Source organism: Abrus precatorius, unplaced genomic scaffold (genome assembly GCF_003935025.1).
Source record: "Abrus precatorius isolate BTA unplaced genomic scaffold, Abrus_2018 Scaffold0, whole genome shotgun sequence".
Taxonomy (NCBI): domain Eukaryota; kingdom Viridiplantae; phylum Streptophyta; class Magnoliopsida; order Fabales; family Fabaceae; genus Abrus; species Abrus precatorius.
In genome coordinates this window covers 1,287,525-1,294,814 of record NW_020874290.1, presented here as the reverse complement: position 1 = coordinate 1,294,814, position 7,290 = coordinate 1,287,525, and the positions used below count along the sequence as shown (strand labels likewise).

General features: G+C 30.5%; 1 pseudogene; it reads right to left on the bottom strand.

Annotated features, from left to right (window-relative positions):
• Positions 1–364: 364 nt before the first annotated feature.
• Positions 365–4,432, bottom strand: LOC113874619 (annotated as a pseudogene).
• Between the last annotated feature and the right edge of the window lie 2,858 nt (positions 4,433–7,290).

Genomic DNA, 7,290 nt, shown 5'->3' with positions numbered 1-7,290 from the left:
TCTCTTATCTCGTTCGGAAGGATATCATTTCATAATTATCTATGACTGTTTATGTCTCTAGCATGACTGACTACTTGATCAAATGTGGAGGAAAGTGGGATAAATGGCCGATACTACTGGAAGGATTCCTCTTTGGATAATAGGTACTGTAACTGGTATTCCTGTGATTGGTTTAATTGGTATTTTCTTTTATGGTTCATATTCCGGATTGGGCTCATCCCTGTAGGAATCGTATTATTTGAGTCTTCGAAATGAAAGCGTAAGAACTCAACAGGACCCCCTCAAATTCGTCAAAGAAAGAGTGGATCCCTGTTGAGTTTTTAATAATCATAATATTTTTTAATAATTTTTTTTATTCGTATAAATGAATGAATAGATAACTTTTTCTGATGTTTCAAAAAACTCCATTTCCCCTTTTTTGATGTTTTTGAAAAATGAACTTCATTCATTTTTTCAAAATATCCCTTTTCCTGGATAATATTTGTCCATCCATACTTTTTTTTTTCTTTAAAGTTGAAAGAAAAATCAAAAGAAGAATTAAAAAAATCACTTAATTTACTTCTTCTGGGTGACGCAATGGAAATTGATTCTATTGTATTTCTAATTTTCATATGGATATATATATATCTATTATACCGATCAAATATCATGTGAATCGAGCCTTTTCTATACTATACTAATAGAATCTTACTCTAGATCGAAATCTATTTTAGTCTCTAATGATATCGAATCATGATTGAATTCTTTTTTTTTTATAAACAAATTAATTGAAGAAATTGGATTTGGTCAATCAAATTCCCTAATTCCCTCTCTTTTTTGTTTGTCCACTACGTATTATATTATATGCATCCAATAAAAAAAAATATTATATGTCATAAAAGTTCTAAGTTGGAAAAAATCGAAACTAAGCTAAGAATAGGCTTATTTCAGGAAGGGGATTCAAAAATCATATTCTATTAATATTTTGTAGAATATTTCTATTTCGACACAAGCAAGAAGGAATCGGACTCTAGGAAAAGAAAAAAATCCCTCCTAGAATCCCGTTTTCCCCATTTTAATTTCTACTTTGCTTAAAATTTTCTGCCTATCTATTTTGGGTTTAGTATCGAATCGAATTTTCTTCTATTATAATAGAAGAAAATTTTGATTCTAGAACTTTCTATTCTCTAGAACATTGAAATATGAAAAAAAAAACAAAGAAACAAAGTCAAATAGTCTTCTTCACAATATACATACTATAACTGACTAGTATTACGGTACAAAAGGAATTCCCTAAATCCTAAATATAGTAGAAAAAGACTAGAAAGAAGCAAGGGTCTTTTCATAATTTTTTTTATTATATTCTAAAGAATAATAGAATTATATAAATTATCAACAAAAATTTCGTTCTTTTCACGAACTTAATATGTTGATAAATCCGAAGCCCTAGAAATTCATTTCGGACAATTGAACCTTCTCAAATTGTTTTTTCTTAAGAACTAAAAAGATTTGTGCCAAAATAATGGATGCCAAGAAGAACAAGAGACCCTGGACACGTAACGGATCTTGAAGTACTATTTCTGCATCCCCTTGACCAAATCCACCCACATTAGGATTACTCGTTAATGGTTGATCAAGTTTGATAGATTCTCCTTCTGAAACAAGAAGTTCTGGTCCTGGAGGTATAATATCAATCACTTCACGTCCATCTGATGCATCCACTATAGTTATTTCGTATCCCCCTTTTTCTTTTCGTATGATTCTTTTTACTATACCTGCTGCTGTAGCATTATAAACATTATTATTACTCTTGCTCCCGTCGAGATAAATCTGACCCCTTCCCCTGTTCCCGCCTACGTATATAGGATATTTTAAAAAATGAACATCTCTCTTAGTAGCGGGATCTGGGGAAAGAATGGGAAAGGTGATTTCATTATATTTCTGACCAGGAACAGGACCCACCACAATAATATTTTTTTTTTAGGGCGATAGTTTTGAAAAGACAGATTACCTATCTTTTCTTTAATCTCAGGTGAAATACGATCAGGAGGAGCCAATTCAAAACCTTCCGGTAAAATAAGAACAGCCCCCACATTCAAAGCCCCTTTTTTACCATTAGCAAGAACTTGTTTCACTTGCATATCATAAGGAATTCGAACAACTGCTTCAAATACAGTATCAGGAAGTACTGCTTGTGGAACCTCAATATCCACGGGCTTATTAGCTAAATGGCAATTGGCACATACAATACGTCCGGTTGCTTCTCGTGGATTTTCATAACCCTGCTGTGCAAAAATGGGATATGCATTTGAAATGGGTGCTCGAGTTATTATATATATCATAATCGATATGGAAATGGATCGAGTAATCTCTTCCTTTATCCAAGAAAAAGCATTTCTAGTTTGCATGGTCTAATCATTGATCCTGAAAATTTATACAATAAAATTAGGTAGGTCACTGGCATAGTTCCCTATCCATGATTCTGCTATTTACTGAAATTAGTTTCCTGGAATATAGAAAGAATCCGGGGGAGGGGGGGAAAGAAGGAAAAACAAAAAGTCATTTTTTTGATAATGTTTTAGCTTTTATACAAAAAAAAAGAAAACAAACTTTAAAATTGGATCAATGGATCGGTTTTTCAATCAGTCATTCATTGAATGATAAATCACTACAAGTGACGGAGATACGCGATTTAAATAACGGAAAATCCAATATTTAAAAATGGTATCTAAAATGACTGGAAAAGTGGAAACAAGACCAGATATAATTTGAGCATTCTGAACAAATCCAAAATCTTTATAGACAGAAACAATCATTAGTTCCCAACCATGGGTCGAATGGAATCCTATACATAAATCAGTTAATAGAAGAATAAAAAAAGCTTTTAATGTGTCACTTAAGTTATATAGAAATTCTTGAACCCAAGAGTTAAGAATCAAAAGTTCTTGATTACCTAGAATAGAATAACCACTTAGAATAAGGAAACAGATTATATTTGTCGATAAGTGCAAAATCGTATGGATACGATCTTCGTTATACGTTTTGATTAATTGGATCGTTTCTTTGTAGATTCCAGTACGAAGGTTTTGTAGACGTGTTTCCGGGTATTCCTTTAGCATTTCATCCAAAAGGAATAGTTCCTTAAATTCTATGAATTTTTTTAGAATACTCTTTTCTTGAATATCATTCAAGAAAATTTCGGATTGCCTAGTATTTCGCCAATTAGTAAACCAAGATTCCAGACTTTTCTTAAATGTAAAAGAGATACACCAGGGCAAAAAGACTATAGATATAAGATATAGAAGAGGAATGAATGCTTTCTTTTTTTCCATTTTTCGTCTTTAATCAACTCAACTTCACCTCATTCGTCAAACTCTATATGATAATAATCTTTCTATCAAGCATAACTTCTATTAAAATTCATAGAACCTATATCTAAATCCATAATCTATTCCCGCGTTTTTTTTATTTGAAATTCGGGAGTTAGTCCTTGCCTTGTTTAATTTAGAAAGAATACAGAAATCGAAGGAATCCACCGTCAAGTCGAATGAAGAAAAATAAATATTGTTTCAAAAGATCTCAATTGCTAAGATTCGAAGCAATTACCCGAAGTGCTCTTTTGTGTATTCATCAAAAGGAGTAATTCGGGTAATGAATATTATAGTCGGATTTCGAAACCAAAGAACGTCTCATCTATAAATATTTCAATCGGTACACACAAGAAATAGGACAATTCCACAACTTTTTGTGCAATTTATCTAGTAGAGTCAAATTCTCCTCAATAAAGCGGATACATCAAGAAAACGGGTACATCCACGAATCTGCCTATTTCGAAAGCTTTGTCTACAATTTCTTGGAAACTCAAATCATCTTCAATACGAGTCAAGGGAATGAGCTCATAGTTTATGGTTTCCATAAAAACAATACGATAAAAAGTAGGGGTACGAGTCAAAATATCCCTTTGAACTTCTGGCATTATTTTGATGCACCGAATATCTTTCATAGGTACTTTGAAAATTAGACGACGCTTTTCTCCAAGAAATCCAAATCCCCAACGAAAAAAATAAACCATTCTCTCTTCTTTTTGGAAGATATCATAACCACCATCCACATCCAAAATAATCGCGGCCCACAAAAAAAACTAATAAGAAGACCCACGATTCCATCGAAATACATCGTGGCCCCTCGTGGAATAAATGGTAAATAAATATAGTTCGGAATAAATGGAAGAAAATTACTAATTTCCTCAGGAAAAAATAGAAAATCCCTACCAAGATAACTGGTTATTCCAACCAAAAACAACACGAATGAAATTAAAAGCAGGACGAAGGACCAGAACAAATAACGTATTCTTCGATATTCCGTTACACGATATATCAGTATCTGTTTTGATCGCAAAACTACATTCATATTCATGATTAACCTCCTGAATTTGCAGCGAATGAATGCATTTTGGATTCAAAATCCAATTTCAACTTTCATATATATATTCTATTAGGATTGGGTAAAAAAATCAACCCCCCAACCAATTTCTTTTTCTTTATTTATGAAGTAACCTTTATCAACTAGCACTATTTTAATGTAAACCTTTAGGAGTAATTCATCTAATTGATTCCAGATCTAAAAAAATATATGAGATTTCCTACTGCCCGTATCTAAAAAATCTTGTTTTTTTGAACATGAAGAAATAAAGAAGCCATTGCAATTGCCGGAAATAATAGGCCTACTAAAGGCACAAAAATGGAAGGTAAGTTTATCATAGAATGGGTACCTCGATTTACTATTTGTACCGGTTATATATATATATATATATATTATTGTTATATTAATATTTTTATTATTCTTATTTATATTGTTATAAAGATAGTCTATAATCACTAGAATTCATATATACTTAGTATATATGAATTCTAGTGATTATAGCTAAGTGAATATATATATATAATGAGTATAGAATATAATAAATCAATAATAAAATGAAAATCGTAAATAATATTCTAATAAATAATAGAATCCAAAGTACAAATAGAATCTAATAATAAATAGAAAGAATGTAGAACTAAATAAATGGATTTCGTCTTCTATTTCTAGAAGAAACAAACATATGTATGATAATACACCTTTTTTTTATTCTTAGTATTCCTCTATTATTATCTTATTACTTTGCTCTTGTGTGTTCTAATTTTTGATTTTTGTCTCAAAATTTGTGTTTTTTTGTTTGAAATTCAAAAATGAAAAATCAAAAAGAATTTTTGGCTTTCCCTCATTTTTCATTTTGAGTCAAAGAAAAGAAAGCATGAAGTTGAAATAACTCACCCAGAACTCCCTTTAAAGGATTACGCGGTACGATTGAATCAAATAAGCCTTTATGGAATAAATATTCAGCCGCTTGTGAACCTTCAGGTACTGCCTTATTCAATGTTTGTTCAATTACTCTTTTACCTGCAAATGCAATGTAAGTATTAGGTTCCGCAATAATGATATCCCCCAACATGCCAAAACTTGCTGTCACTCCACCAGTAGTAGGAGATGTAAGGATCGATACATAGAATAACTTTTTATTTGTTTGATAATTATATAAAACAGAAGAGATTTTAGCCATTTGCATCAAGCTCAAACTTCCTTCTTGCATACGTGCTCCTCCGGACGCACATACTAGAATAAGAGGTAAAAATTGATTGGTAGCATATTCGACCAAACGGGTGATTTTCTCACCTACTACGGATCCCATACTACCCCCCATAAACTTAAAATCCATAATTCCAATTGCTACAGGAATACCATTTAGTTGACCTGTGCCTGTTTGAACAGCCTCAGTTAATCCTGTCTTTCTTTGATAAGAATCAATACGATCTTTATAAGGTTCCTCTTGTGAATGAAATTCAATGGGATCCAGAGAGACCATGTCTTCATCCATAGGATTCCAAGTACCTGGATCAATCGAAAGTTCGATTCTATCTGAACTGCTCATTTTCAAATGATATCCACAGTGTTCACAAATATTGATTTTGGATTTCAAATATTTTTTATAATTTAATCCATAACAATTTTCGCATTCAATCCACAAATGCTTGTATTTTTGAATTTCAGCGAGATTATCAGAACTTTCTCTTTGAGTGGAATCACTATTATTTGTATGATTTGTGCTAGTTATTAGACTAGAACTATAATTCTTGTTTTCTATAGTATTTCTGCCCTTACCACAAATGTAACTATAAAAATAACTGTCATTGTATTTGTCACTATCACCTAAAATGGAACTATCAATACAAATTTGAGAACGAAGATAACTATTAATGCAACTATTAATGTTATTATTCCAGCTAAATTTAGTATCATCCATGTAATGATCATCATCACTCTTAGAGACATTCTTCAGATAGCTAGAATTGTTATAACTAGAAAAAAAACTTTCAGATTCACTTAGGAAAGAATGATCATTGTCAATTTCCAAAATTTTCTTTTCAATATCAAAATATATGGAATAACTCTTCCTCTTACTATCCCTAACTAAAAAAGTTTTATCCGATAGGAAATTCTGGATGTTCCTGATACCTACTAAATTTTGAAAAAAACTGTAACTAGAATTGAAAAAACTGTAACTAGAATTGTCACTATCATTCCAACTATGCGTTTTTTTATCCATATCAGCTAAAATTGGGAGGTCCTCATTTACACAGGTATTTTCAATAGGACCAAAACTATCTATTGATTTACTTAATCCACACCTGTATTCTAATTCCCTATTAAACAACATAGTGAACCACCATTTTTCCATAGAGTTTTTTTCCTCTATTTACATGAAAATACAATAGATGAATAGTCATTCGATAAAAAATTATATATAAATTCTATTTTTAATATTCTATTTACTATCAATATATATATAAATTCCATCACTAGGATTAGTAACTGATAATAATAACGAACGAGTAAGTATTAAAAAAAAAGAATTTTTTTTTTTTCAATTCTATCTAATTCTAAAATCATATTTGAAATATTCTAAAAATAAATAATAATATAATAATAATCAATATTTAATTCTATTTGAAATAATATAGAATTAGGAATAAATAAAGAAAAAAATAACTTCATTGGGGATAATGTATTTATAGACCCAATTTTTTCATTTAGTGATTATTCATTTGCTTTTTCCTATATTATCTCTTTTATTTCTATCCATTTTTTTATGTTTTGAAAATCGATATAAAGTTAATTTTCTGACTTGACTATCGAAAACAACATTCTATGTAAACAACATTCTATGTAAACAACAAGAAATAAAAAAGTAGGTATGAATAGAACAAGAGA